Source organism: Macaca thibetana, chromosome 9, assembly GCF_024542745.1.
Source record: "Macaca thibetana thibetana isolate TM-01 chromosome 9, ASM2454274v1, whole genome shotgun sequence".
Classification (NCBI taxonomy): domain Eukaryota; kingdom Metazoa; phylum Chordata; class Mammalia; order Primates; family Cercopithecidae; genus Macaca; species Macaca thibetana.
In genome coordinates this window covers 39,908,172-39,923,000 of record NC_065586.1, presented here as the reverse complement: position 1 = coordinate 39,923,000, position 14,829 = coordinate 39,908,172, and the positions used below count along the sequence as shown (strand labels likewise).

The 14,829-nt window shown below is 38.6% G+C and overlaps 1 pseudogene; it reads left to right on the top strand.

Moving 5' to 3' along the window:
* Positions 1-9,344: 9,344 nt before the first annotated feature.
* On the top strand, positions 9,345-10,026 carry LOC126962792 (double homeobox protein A-like; annotated as a pseudogene).
* The last annotated feature ends 4,803 nt before the right edge of the window (positions 10,027-14,829 follow it).

The window sequence follows — 14,829 nt, the reverse complement described above, 5'->3', positions numbered from 1 at the left end:
ATTTATTTGTTTAGCAAATCTGAAAATCCTTTTTATTAAGTTAAAAACACAATATAAATTTTTGCCATATATTTATTTGCAAATATAAAATTTGTCATGTTAACCATTTAAGTCTATAATATAGTAATGTTAACTATATGCACATTGTTGTACAACAGATCTTTAGAACTTATTCATCTTGCAAAACTGGAATTCTATGCTCATCGAATGACAACTCCCCTTTTCCATTTCCTTCCAGCCTCCAGTAAAGACTATTTATTATACTTTCTGTTTCCAAGAGTATGACTACTTCAAATATCTCATAAAATAGAATCATGTTGGATTTGTCCTGGCAATCTCTGCCTTTTAACTGGTGAGTTTAGGCCATTTCTATTTAACTTATTTAAAATATATTAATTATTCATATATTTGGATTTAGCTATGCCATATTACTATTTGTTTGATTTCCCCTCTGTTTTACTTTTTTATGTTTCCCCATTTTCTGCCTTCTTGGATTATTTTGATTTTTTTTTTTTTGTATTATCTTTTAATTTACCAGGCATGTTTTTGCTGTATCTCTTGGAATAGATTTATTTAGTATTACTCTGAAAATTATAATGAACATATTTTACTTTTCACAGGTTAATTAGAATCAATGTCTTATCACTTAAGTGGAATGTAGAAAACCTACAACCGTATGTGTCACTTTACCCTCCCCACTTTATGTTATAGATGTCTTTTAGGTTACATTTATATACATTGAAGTATTTATTTAATGTTATCACTTTTCTTTTAACTATCAAATGTAGTTTAAAGAATTCAAGAGGATAAGAATAGCCCATTATATTTACTAAGGTATTTGCCATTTCTCTTTCTTATTCTCCCTGATGTACCATTTTCTTTTGGTATCATTTTCTTTCTATCTGAAGAACTTCCTTTAGCAATTCCTTTACAGCACATCTGCTAGCAAAATATTCTTAGTTTCCTTTCATCAATAACGCTGTCATTTCACCTTCAAGTTTTAAAGGTTGTTTTGATAACTATAAAATTTCAAGTTGACAGTCGGGCGCGGCAGCTCACGCCTGTAATCCCAGCACTTTGGGAGGCCGAAGCGGGCGGATCACGAGGTCGGGAAATAGAGACCATCCTGGCTAGCATGTCTCTACTAAAAATTAAAATTAAAAAAAAATTAGCCGAGCTTGGTGGTGGGCATCTGTAGTCCCAGCTGCTCGGGAGACTAAGGAAGGAGAATGGCATGAACCCAGGAGGCAGAGCTTGCAATGAGCTGACATCGCGCCACTGCACTCCAGCCTGGGCGACAGAGTGAGACTCCGTCTCAAAAAAAAAAAAAAAAAAAAAAAAAAAAAAAAAAAAAAAATTCAAATTGATAGTTATTTTCTTTTTGTTTGTTTGTTTGCTTGTTTTTGTTTTGAGACAGGGTGTCGCTCTGTCAGTCAGGCTGGAGTGCATTGGCACAAACATGTGTATACAGTTTTATGATTTTTGCTGCAGGATTTAACTGCAGCCTCGGCCTCCCAGGCTCCATTGATTCTTCCACCTCAGTCTCCTAAGTAGCTGGGACTGCAGGCATATGCCACTACATTTGGCTTATTTTTAAAGTTTTTTGTAGAGAGGGAGTCTCACTATGTTGCCCAGGCTAGTCTCAAACTCCTGGGCTCATGTGATCCTCCTGCCTCGGCCTCCCAAGGCTCTGAGATTACAGATGTGAATCACCATGCCTGGCCCCAACAGTTTTTTTATTTCAGTAATTGAAAAATATTATGCCATTTCCTTTTGTAGTTTCTGGTTGGAAATCTATGGAAGGCCATTATTCTAAGTAATTGATGCAGGAACAGAAAACCAACTACCACATGTTCTCACTTATAAGGGGAGCTAAAAAATGAGTATACATGGACATAAAGATGGGAACAACAGACACTGGGAACTACTAGAGTAGGTAGGATGGGAGGGGGTGAGGGCTGAAGAACTACCTATCGGGTGCTATGCTCATTATTTGGGTGATGGGATCATTCATATAACCAATCTTGCTGGCACACAATTTACCCATGTAACAAACCTGCACGTGTAACCCCAGAAATTAGAAGTTGAAAAAAAACCAAAAAACAAAAATTATTCTTCCCTTATAGGTAATGTGCCTATTTTCCGGTTGACTTCAAGTATTTTTTTTTTTGTCCTCAAGTTTATGGTAATTTGATTATGATTGGTCTAAGCATAAAATTTATTTGAGTTTATCCCGTTTGAGATTCACTCATCTTCCTGAATCTGTAGGTTTATGTAGTTTCCCAAACTTGGGAATTTTTCAGCCATTATCTCTTGAAATGTACTTTTTAGCACTGTTTTCTGTTGTCCTGAGACTCTGATGACAAGAATGTTATACCTTTATTATTTCCCCCCAGGTGTGAGGCTCTGTTCATTTGCTTTAAATCTTTTTTTTTTCTGATTTCCAAATTGGATAATTTCTACTGATCTATTTTCAGTTTCACTCACCATTTAATCTGTCATCTCAATTATGCTTTTGAGCTCTTTCAATGAGTTTTATATTTCCATTATTGTATTTTTTAGTTCTATATTTTCATTTGTTTTTCTTTTCATATCATTGCTGGGACCATTTTTCTTTTAATTTTAGTGTGTTTGCAATTGCTTGTTAGAACATTTTTAAATAGCTGATTTCAAGTATGTGTCAGCTAATTCCAACCTCTGTGCCATCTCAGTGTTTGTATCTATTGTGTCCATTTGCTGAGTAGTTTTGGACTGAGGTATCATGTTTTGAGGCTTGAAGTAAAATCATCTGGAGAATGTTGACATATTTATTTTAGGAAGAAATTGACCTGGTTAAATTTGGGCCAAAAGTTTTATCCCATCTGAAGTGGTTTCCCATCAGCTCAGTCTTCAAAACTTTTAAAGAGCTATTCAGATCTGTCCCATTTGTATATCATCCAGTTGTAGTGTGGGTTCTGGCCAGAAATCTTTCTGTTAGTTCAATTTTCAATGTCTTTGTTATACTGATTAGTGCCAGATCCAATCATATGTAGTTTTGGAGTAAACTTTGGGATTACTTAACATAATGGAGTTTCTTTCTTGAGGTCCTTCATCATTACAATCTCCTCAGTACATCTTGTTTCCTTGAGGCTCTTCTTTTAGGTTCTGTAGCCAGAAACATAGAGCCTTAGGTACTCTTCTCTGTTGCTTACTTTTGTGACTGTACCTATGTCCTGGAGCAATACACAAGAGGACAAGAAGATTAAAAAATGGTAAACTCACCACTGATTTGGTGGGGCTTTGGATTCTGATCTTCTTTGCAATCCTGCTACTATTAATGTTTCAGAGTCTGATAATAGCTGCTCAATATATATTCTATTTCATAGCTGCATTCAGTGGTAGAGACAGGGTGGAATGTGTTTTCTCCATCATTTCTACAACTGGTTCCTACAAGTTATTTATTTATTCCTGTATTGTCACGCACACCTACACCTAATATTGTCCTCCAGTTTTTTAACATCTTATGGTCTCACCTAATTTTCTTTCTTCCCCAGTCAATACTATGTCACTATACTGTTAAGTGACGTTTTATATTGTAACTCCCTTTCCTAGCCCTGCCCTGAGTTCAAAGGCTCAACTTAGCAAGGCATTTCGTAATAGGAAATACCTGATAACTACTTTTCTACACTAATTACTTAGCACATTAGTAATATAATTAAAGCAAGCTATTATAATTTCCCATAGGCATGTTAGTTTCACTGAAAACATTTTCAAGTTGAACTAAACAATGGAAGAAAATCTACTCTCTGAAGAATTAATTATCTGTACATTTATCCCCATTGGAGTGACCAGTAGGCTAAGAAATGAACTTATCACTTTCTAGCTTAAGCCCAAATGGGCAGAGAAATTCTGTGGCAGCTCTTTACTTGCACTGTTAATGAATGACACGGGTTTTAGGCAGCCCTAGAGAATTCTATCCCCAGCTCTGAAAAATGTTCTATCACAATTACCACTAACTAGCACTGAAGCCACTTCTGCTCATGGCTCTCAGAGCCAGTTGGTGCAAAGTAAGCAAAAATAAATAAACTTTCCCTTTCTTTTCTCATGTCTCCATTCTTTCTATCCCCTATAAGCAGCATGATTATAGTAAGCACCTCATTTAAGACTGATACGATCTGTGATACAGATTTGCTTATACCCTGCCTTGTTCCTGTATGTAAAACAGCTCATTAGTTCCTCAGCTTCATTTCCATTACTGTTAATGTTCTGGAAAAACTAATTTACACTTAGTGAAAGAGAATTAAAATGAGTGTCAGAAGAATGAAATATGACATTAGTTCTCAAACTGTGGTCCCTGGACTGGTAGCAATACAGCACCTTGTTATAAATGCAAATTCTTGGACCCCGCCTGCGGAATCGGAAACTCCTGGGATAGGGCCCAGCAATCTGTGATTTCACAAACCTTCCAAGTGATAGTGATGCATGCCAAATTTGAGAACCACTGCAAGTAGGAAATTAGTTATTGGCTGGCAGTGGCATAATGAGCAAAAACAGTGCATCCTAGGTGTGGGTTGCTTGTCAAATTGTAAAGACCTATTGAACTTGTTTTCTACCACGCTTGGAAGACAACACATCACCAGCATCAAGTGGCTGGTGGGGTGGAGAGGGTAGGCAGAGTGTACGTGGGTAGGCAGAGTGTGACGGGCTGGCAATGCCAAAACCTCCACTCTATGTCTGCTATCTCTCCTGGACTGGATTTTAATCTCCACAGTCTGCTGAAAACACTTTGTCACTTATCCCCAGTAGCGTCTTTCTGGTAAAATCCACTTATCTTTGTTCCTGGCTTGCCCTCCTTCAGGAGAGCTGGGTGCACTTAACAAACACTTTTTAAAAAAAAAAAAAATTTAATTTCTGTGGGTGTGAAGTAGCTGTAAATACTTATGAGATACATGAGATATTTTGATATAGGCGTACAATGTGTAATAATCCCCTCAAAATAAATGGAATATCCGTTACCTCAAGCACTTATCCTTTGTGTTACAAATCATCCAATTATACTCTTTTATTTATTTTTAAATGTAAAATTAAATTAGTATTGACCACAGTGACCCTGGACAAACATACTTTTAAAACCAGACTTCACAACTATGGTATCATCCGGTATCATCCTGTTCTCTGTGTATCACTTCGATAACCCACTAAGGCTCCTTGGCTGGCTTCTTACCAGTTTTTAACATCATATAAATTTGTATTTAGCTAGGAATGGATTTTATTAATATAATATATTATAAATGATCTAAATTATTATGCCTAATGATGAAAATATATGCTATGTTGCAATTTGTAATTGAATAGGATTAAAATTTTATTACAAGAAAAATTCGTATTTTACTTTAGAGAAATTTTGAGCAAATGGAATGTATTCATGACAACACTGAAATTTATCATGTGCTCCTGCATTGGGATTTCTTTCTAAACATCATGGAAATAAAGAATATGAAGGCACAATTAGTTTTCTTGAAAACAGATCACAATTCATTATCAATATAAAGGTTAGCCTCTGAAAAAACTCCAATATTTTTCTAAAATTTTCCTTAAAGTTATCAAACAAGAAATGGGTTATTTGAACAATAAAGACTTAGAGAATATTTTTGTCAGCTCATAACTATTTCTGTACTGTTCTTCCCATTGGAGTTAAGAATTTCTCAACAGTTAGAAAAATTTTTCACATAAATACACTCACAACTCAGATGATTGTAACACTTAGTTTTGTAAGATTATGTTTCTGAAGAACAACTAATTTTTAATTTTTAATTTTTTGTAAGGATTTCTATGTTTTGAGAATAAAACTATGTATCTTTATAATTTGTATGAATATGTCAGCTTATATTTAGCCTTCATTTTTTCTATTTATCTTTCTTGGGGCATAATTTATATTTAATAAAAAGCACAGTTTATAAGTTTAAAGTTTGATTAATTTGAAAAATGTATACACATGTGTAACAACTACTTTAATTAAGATACAGAACATTTCTAAAACTCCAAAAGCTCTCTTCTTTCTTTCCTCAATTACTGCCTTTTGCCCCAAGAGAAAAATACGGTTCTTATTTCCACTATCATATACTAGTTTCATCTATTTTAAGACTTCATATAATTCAAATCATGCAATATGTTCTCTTCATGTCTAGTTTCTTTGATTCTGCATGTTTTGGAGATGCCTATGTCTTTTTGCAAACATCAATAGTTTATTTCATTTAATTTCTAAGTAGAAATCCATTTCCATGGTGACTAACAATTTGTGGCCATCTTTCCTTATACTTGTTGGCCTTTTATATGCCTTCTTCAATGAAGTATTGATAAAAAATATATTTTCCATTTGTTTATTAGGGTGATTGTTTTCTTCTTATTGAATTGTAAGAATCCTTCCCATATTCTCAGAACAAGTCCTTTATTAGATATGTGTTTTGGAAATATTTTCTCAAAATCTGTTGCTCGTTTTTATTTTCTTAAGAATTTTTTAAAGTAGGTTTTAAAAAAACAAAGATTTATTATTATACAATTCTGTAGATTGGCAATCTGGGTGGTTTTCCAAGTGGTCTTACACGAGATTACTCATATGATTACAGATATCTTACAGCTTGACTGAAACTAAAAGGCCCCAAACAACCCTATTTACATGCTGGAAGTTGGTACTAGCTGTTATCTGACAGGCTTCTCCCACAGAGGCCTCTCCTCCTCTAGTAAGCTAGGCTGGACTTCTTCACAACATGGAGGTCTCAATGTTCTAAGAGACTGAAAGCAGACACTGTGATGCCTATTAAATCCTAGTCTCAGAAATGTTACATCATTTGAGTTGCATATTTTTACCCTTTTTATTGTTCTTTTTTCACTCATGATTTTTCAAGTTTCTTTCTGGTATCACTTCCTTGTGTCTGAAGAACTTTCTTCAGCAAGAGTAGAGGAAGAGTAGGTCTGATGGCAACAAAATTTCTCAGTTTATCTTCATCTGGAAACATCTATTTTAAAAATTATAAATTGATAATTTATAATTGTATATACATGAGGTAAAAGGGATGTTACGATTTAAAATACAATGTGGAATAATTAAATCAAACTAATTAACATATACCCATCAACTCAAATACTTATTTATTTTGTGATGAGAACATTTGAAATGTATTAGCAATTTTGAAATGTACAATACACCATTTTTAACTAAATTCACCATGCTGTGCAGTAGATCTTAAAAAAATCTTATTACTCCTAACTGGAATTTTGTAACTTTTGACCATCATCTTTCCATTCCTCTCTCTACCACCCCCAGACTCTGTAACCACCATTCTACTTTGTGCTTCTGTCAGTTTGACTTTTTTAGATTCCACATATAAGTGGGATCATGTGGTATTTGTCTTTCTGTGCCTGGCTTATTTCACTTAGCATAATGTTCTACATTTCCATCTATGTTGCTGCAAATGACAGAATATTCTTCTTTTCAAAGACTGAATGGTATTCCATCGTGTATATATACCACATTTCTTCATTCACTCATCTGCTGATTAACACTTAGGCTGATTTCATAATTTGGCTATTGTGAATAGTTCTGCAATGAATATGAGAGGGCAGACATCTTGTCAACAAACTGATTTCAAATATTTTGGGTAAATAACCAAAAAATGGATTGCTAGAGATTGCTAGATCATATGGTAAATCTGTTTTCAGTTTTTTGAGGAACTGCCGTATGGTTTTCCATAACGTCTGTACTAATTTACATTCCCACCAGCAGTATACAAGGATTCTTTTTTCTGCACTTCTTCACCAACACTTGTTACCATTTGTCTTTTTGATCATAGCTATTCTGACAGCTGTAAGATTGTATCTCATTGTGGGTTTAATTTGCATTTTCCTAATGATTAGCAATGTTAAGCATTTTTTCATATATTTGTTGGTCATTTGTAGGTCTTCTTGTGATAAAGGTCTATTCAGGTCCCTTACCAAATTTTTAATTGACTTTTATATTTTCTTGCTATTGGGTTGAGTTCCTTATGAATTTTGGATATTAACCCATTATCAAATATATGACTTGCAAATATTTTTTCTCAATCTGTAGGTTGTCTTTTCATACTGATACTTGTTTCCTTTGTTGTGCAGAAGCTTTTTAGTTTGATGTAATCCCATTCATCTTTTGTTGCCAGTGCTTTGGGGTTTAATACAAAAAATTATTGCCCAGATTAATGTCATGTAGTTTTCTCCATATGTTTTCTTCAAGTAGTTTTATAGTTTCAGGTCTTACATTTAAGACTGTAATCCATTTTGAGTTAAATTTCATATATGTGTGAGATGAGGGTTCAATTCATTCTTCTGCATGTGAATATCTAGTTTTTCCAACACCATTTATTGAAGATACTGTGTTTTCCTACTGTGTATTCTTGGCACATTTGTCAAAATTAATTTACTGTACATGAGTGAGTTCATTTCTGGGCTTTCTAGTCTGTTCCATTTGTCGATGTGTCTATTTTTGGTCAGTACCACATTGTCTTATTTGCTATAGCTTTGTGGTAAAGTTTGAAGTCAGATAGTGCAATGCCTCCAGCTTTGTTCTTTTGCTCATGATTGCATAGTGATGCTTAAGTAAAACCAAAATTATCCTAGGAATATAAAAAATAATACATCTGTTTACATTTTGGTGTGGGATGAGTAGAATCCTGTTTTCAAATTCCTTGTTTGAAAGGCTATTAAGAATAAAGCCTCACTTAACAGTTTTCTAATTCCTTGGTGGTATCCTCTGTCCTTTGGTAATGTGAAAGTACAGCACACTTTTCTATTTTTGTTCCTGCTGCACCCCTCATAAGGTGAAGCATGCATGGAGCACTCCCAGGGTAAGTGTGAGCCCAGCACCGGCTCAGGCTGCCGACGGTCCAGAGTCGGATTCCACCTTCCACTTAAATGGCAGCCACAGGTAGACGTGCTCATCACAACGCACTTCTGTGCGTTCATAATCTCTGTTTGTTCTGCAAGTGGTTTCCACATGAAAAATGGCACAGTGTTTCTCAGAAGACAACTGCATAAAAATCAACATAACTTCAAATTCACAGCAAATAATCAGATAATTGATGAAACTACTTACCCAAACAATAATTGTAAATTATGCCTTCTGAATATATTTGTCATAAACTTGGAGTAAGGAATCCTCACAGGCACTGAACAATTCAAAAAATGCAAAGCTGTTTGTTAGAATACTGGTGATTTCGGGTGGAAACTCTCATCCATATCCTGGTAAGGGTTGAAGTTGCACAGGTGTTTTCATTTGTCAAAACCCAGAAAATCATATGTTTTAGATTTGTGAATAATGTTGTATTATATGCGATCTTTCTTTCTAAAAATGAGCTGTAAGCGGTCTCCCAGACAGCAGCTCAGCCTCCAGGACTCTCTTCCAGCATGACCAAAGACACCTCTTCACACAAGATGGTAGCAACAAATCATAGGTGCAATCACACCAAATTCACAGAAGATCAATTGAAAATCCTCATCAATACGTTCAATCAAAAATCTTACCCAGGTTATGCTACCAAACAACAACTTGCTTTAGAAATCAATGCAGAAGAGTACAGAATCCAGATTTGGTTTCAGAATCAAAGAGCTAGGCATCGATTCCAGAAAAGACCAGAACCTGAGACTTTAGATTCAAGCCAGAGCCATGGTCAAGATCAACCTGGTGTGGAGTTTCACAGTAGAGAAGCCAGACGGTGTCATACCATCTATAGCGCCTCTCAATTACACACTCTCATTAAGGCATTTATGAAAAACACATACCCTGGGATTGATTCCAGAGAACAACTTGCTGAAGAAATTGGTGCTCCAGAGTCAAGAGTCCAAATTTGGTTCCAAAAATCGAAGATCTAGATTTCATCTCCAGAGAAAAGGGAACCTGTTATGTCCTTAGAACAAGACCAGGGGCAAGATTTCTGAGGGACTTCAAGGTACAGAAGATACACAAAATGACAGCAACCTCACTAGCACTCTCATTTCTCTAGAGCCAAAACATGGTGAACACAGTCAAGTTCAGTGTATTTGATATTATCAACTTGGGCCCTATATCTCTCTCACAGTCTTCCTGGGAGTCTATCATTCTGCTGAAAGTGCAAGCTAAGCTTTCTGAAAATGGTAAAGGACTTGGCTGGGTGTGGTGGCTCACGCTTGTAATCTCAGCACTTTGGGAGGCTGAGGCAGGAAGAATGCTTGAGCCCAGGAGTTTGAAACCAGTCTTGGCAGTAGAGTAAGACCCTGTCTTTATTATAAATAAAAAGGACTGTAGGAGGCCAAGACAGGTACAGGAGGCACCACACTACCATATTGACACAGCCTGGATCCAGAGTTCAGCAGACCTTGAGACAATGAAAATAAACTTAGTAATAATCATTTTTCAATCATTGCAATAATTATTGATTTGGACAAAAACCAGTTGACATCAAAACCTTAAAGTGAAGCTGCTCTGCCTATGGAGTAGCCATTCTTTTATTCCTTTAGTTTCTTAATACATTTTCTTTCACTTAAAAAAACCCCTATAGTTCAATGAAGAATGAGATATATACCTCATCTCAAAGAATCTTCTCACACACACTTACTAATGACAAAAGGAAAATCAGTAATTTTGCAGTGGTGAAATATGGCCAACTCCACCTTAACCAAGTGGCTGAAAGTCACTGCACCAGCAAAGGTACAAACCAACATGAGATGCTTCCTGATACGATACACTAAAAAGGGCACAGTCTCTTCTGCATGTTGGTAACAAAAAGTGGGTGAGCTGAAACTGAAACTAATAATTAGGCAATGTCAAGCAAATACAAATTCAAATACAAATTCAGATTGACAGTCTGCAAAGTAACATCCATGTACTCTTCAACAATGGATTGATCCTAGCTCAGGAGGCTGAGGCGGGAGGATTGCTTGAGGCCAGGAGTTCCAGATCAGCCTGGGCAACATGATGAGACCCCTTCTCTACAAACATCACTGACTACACTGTGCTCTGCCCAGGGATCAGACCTCGAGTGCTGTCCTTGGAGTGCCCAGCACTGGCCAAATGCTCTTCTATGCCCGGTTCATGTAAGGCTGCAGAGGAATGACAATTTTAGTGAATCCACATGCTCTGAATACATTTCATTTCACCAATGAAAGTCATTTTCTAATATTAATTATGCTACTTGAAAGTCACTTGTTTCACTAATGAAAATCCATTTTTGACATTCATTTTGCAAAACATTAAAACAATTTTTTATAAATGTATCTATTGTTATTTAAAAAATTCTGGTTAAATACATGAAACATAAAATTTACCTTTTTTTTTTTTTTTTTTTTTTTTTTTTTTTTTTGAGACAGTCTTATGCTGTTGTCCAGGCTAGAGTGCAGTGGTGCAATCTCGGCTCTCTGCAGCCTCCACCTCCTGGGTTCAAGCGATTCTCGTGCCTCAGTCTCCCGAGTAGTTGGTACTACGGGCACACACCACCACACCCAGCTAATTTTTGCATTTTTAGTAGAGATGGGGTTATGCCCTGTTGGCCAGGCTGGAAAATGTACCATATTAATCATTGTAAGTGTACAGTTTAATAGCATTGAATACATTCACATTGTTGTGCAAACATCACCACCATCTATCTTCAGAAATCTTTTCATCTTGCAAAATGGAAACTCTGTCCCCATTAAACAATAACTCCCCATTCTCTCCCACCTCGAACCCCTGGCAATCAGCATTCTACTTTCTGTCTATGAAGTTGATTTTCACTACTTCATTAAGTGGAATCAGACAATACTTCTCCTTTTGTGATTTTCCCATTTTACTTGGCATAATGTCCTCAAAGTTCATCCCAAGTGGTGTGAGATAGCTTTTTCTAGCCCCCTTCTTCCTCCAGATCTAAATAATTTCATGCAGCTTTTAGATGGATTGGAAACTTAATTTTACTATGGTAAACACAACATAGTTTTAAGAGAAAATGGACCTGATGTCTACCATCAAAAAGAACAGCTTAACCAAAAACAATACCAGGATCAAAAGTCAGGGTTTAGGCTGTACCATCTTCATTGTCTGAATTCAAGAAATTCATTCATATTGTGGCACATGTTATAATTTTCTACCTTTTTAATGCTGAATTCCTTCACATGTATATACCACCTTTTGTTTATGCACTCATCCTTTGACGAACACTTGAGTTGCTCTATGTTTTGGCTTACTGTGAATAGAGCTGCTATGAATATGGGTGTTTGAATATCTCTTTGTGACCGTGCTTTCAATTCATTTGGATAAATATCCAGAAGTGGGATGGCTAGGTCATGTGGTAATTTAATTTTTTGAGGAACTGCCCTACTGACTTGCAAAATGTGAATTTTTGATGGCGATAATGATAACAGATTAACTTATATTTGTTGCCCCAGTGTATTAGTCTGTTTTCACACTGCTATACAGAACTACTTGAGACTGGATAATTTACATGAAGAAAAGAGGTTTAATTGACTCACAGTTCTTCAGGCTTAGCAGGAAGCCTGACTAGGAGGCCTCAGGAAATTTACAATCATGTGGGAGGACTAGGGGAAGCAAGCACGTCTTACTACTGCAGAGCAGGAGAGAGAGTGAAGGGGAAAGTGCCACACACTTTCAAATAACCAGGTCTCGGGAGAACTCACTATCACAAGAACAGCAAGGGGGAAATCAGCGCCCATGATTCAATCACCTCCCACCAGGCCCCTCCCCCAGCACATGGAGATTACAATTCAAGATGAGATTTCAGTGGGGACACAGAGCCAAGCCATATCACCCAGTGTGTGGCCCTTTCTGATTAAGTACTGCTGATTGCCTCTGGGCTGGGCATTCTAGAGAGCAGGTGAGAGCTGATTATCCCTAGAATGCAGGCATAAACTCATTGCCCTTACATAACATCCCAGCCCTTGTACTGATGAGATATTACAGCTGTGACTCACAGCCAGATGATGCCCTGAATTCCCAGACAGATCAGGAAGCTCTTTAAGGATAGAGATAAAGTCTAGTATTTATTTCCCTTTGCTTTTTGATACTCAGTTAAATGTGTCAGAGAGGTAAGAAAGAGATCTGACAGAAAATCCAAATTCTGGTATTGTGTCTTTTCTTTCTCATACAGAGGATTCTTGCACAAGTTGACCATTTCCTTATCCTTGCAACAGCAAAAGTCCCCTAATGAACGAACTGATTGAAGGAGGATTTGTGTGGGATAATACAGCTGAAAGCTCCTGTTCATCTCCCATGTATGGGTATCATCATTTACTGGTTGGTGGTTTTCTGAGAGAGATGGCATTTTATTTTATTTTATTTTATTATTTTGACAGGATCTCGCTGTGTTGCCCAGGCTAGAATTCAGTGATGCCATCGTGGCTCATGGCAGCATTGAACTCCTGGGCTTGAGGTGTCTTCCCACCTTAGCCTCCTGAATAGTTGAGACTACAGAGCATGCCACCACGCCCGGCAAATTTTTCTACTTTTTGTAGAGATGGGGTCTCACTACGTTGCCCAGGCTGTTCTTGAACACCTGGCCTCAAGTGATCCTCTTGCCTTGGCCTCCCAAAGTGTTGAGATTATAGGCATGAGTCACCACACCTGGCCAGCACTTCCTGGTTTCATGATTTGCACCCAGCTGCTGCTGTCCCCCAAGTGAGAGGTGACGACATGCTAGCAGCCCTTGTTCTTGGCGCGGGCGCCTCCTCAGTCTCGGCGTCCACTCTGGCAGCGCTTGAAGGGCCCTTCAGCCCGCCACGGCACTGTGGGAGCCCTTCTCTGGGCTGGCCGAGGCGGGAGCTGGCTATCGCTGCTTGTGGGGAGGTGTGGAGGGAGAGGCGCGGGCAGGAACCAGGGCTGGGCGGAGCGCTCCGGGCCAGCGCGAGTTTCGGGCCGGCATGGGTTCGGCGGGCCCAGCATTAGGAGCGGCCGGCGGAGGCCGCAGGCCCTTGGCAGTGAGGGGCTTAGCACCCGGGCCAGCAGCTGCAGAGGGTGCGCCAGTTCCCCCAGCAGTGGAGGCCTGCCGGCGGTGCGCTCCAATTCTCGCCGGGCCTCAGCTGCCTCCTCCACCCCCCCACTGCGCAGGGCTGGGGATCTGCTGCCTGCCATGCCTGAGCCCCGCCCCCCGCGCCTTGGGCTCCCGTTGCCCCCGAGCCTCGCCGAGGAGCGCCCCTCCTTGCGCAGCGTTGCGCGGTCCCATCCACGGCCCAAGGGCTGAGGAGTGCGGACTGAGGGCGCGGGACTGGCGGGCACCTCCGCAGGCAGCCCTGGTGCGGGATCCACCCGGTGAAGCCAGCTGGGCTCCTGAGTCTAGTAGGGACTTGGAGAACCTTTATGTCTAGCTAAGAGATTATAAATACAACAATCAGTACTCTGTATCTAGCTAACCTAGTGGGGACTTGGCGAACTTTCTGTCTAGCACTCTGTGTCTAGCTAAAGGATTGTAAATGCACCAATCAGCTCTCTGTAAAATGGACCAATCAGCAGGATGTGAGTGGTGTCAGATAAGGGAATAAAAGCAGGCTGCCGGAACCAGCAGTGCCAACCCACTCGGGTCCACTTCCACGCTGTGGAAGCTTTGTTCCTTTGCTCTTTACAATAAATCTTGCTGCTGCTCACTCTGGGTCCACGCTGCCTTTATGAGCAGTAACACTCACTGCCAAGGTCCGCAACTTCACTCCTGAAGCCAGTGAGACCACAAACCCACCAGAAGGAAGAAACTGCGAACACATCTGAACATCTGAAGGAACAAACTCCGGACACACCATCTTTAAGAACTGTAACACTCAGAGGGTCCGCGGCTTCATTCTTGAAGTCAGCGAGACCAAGAACCCACC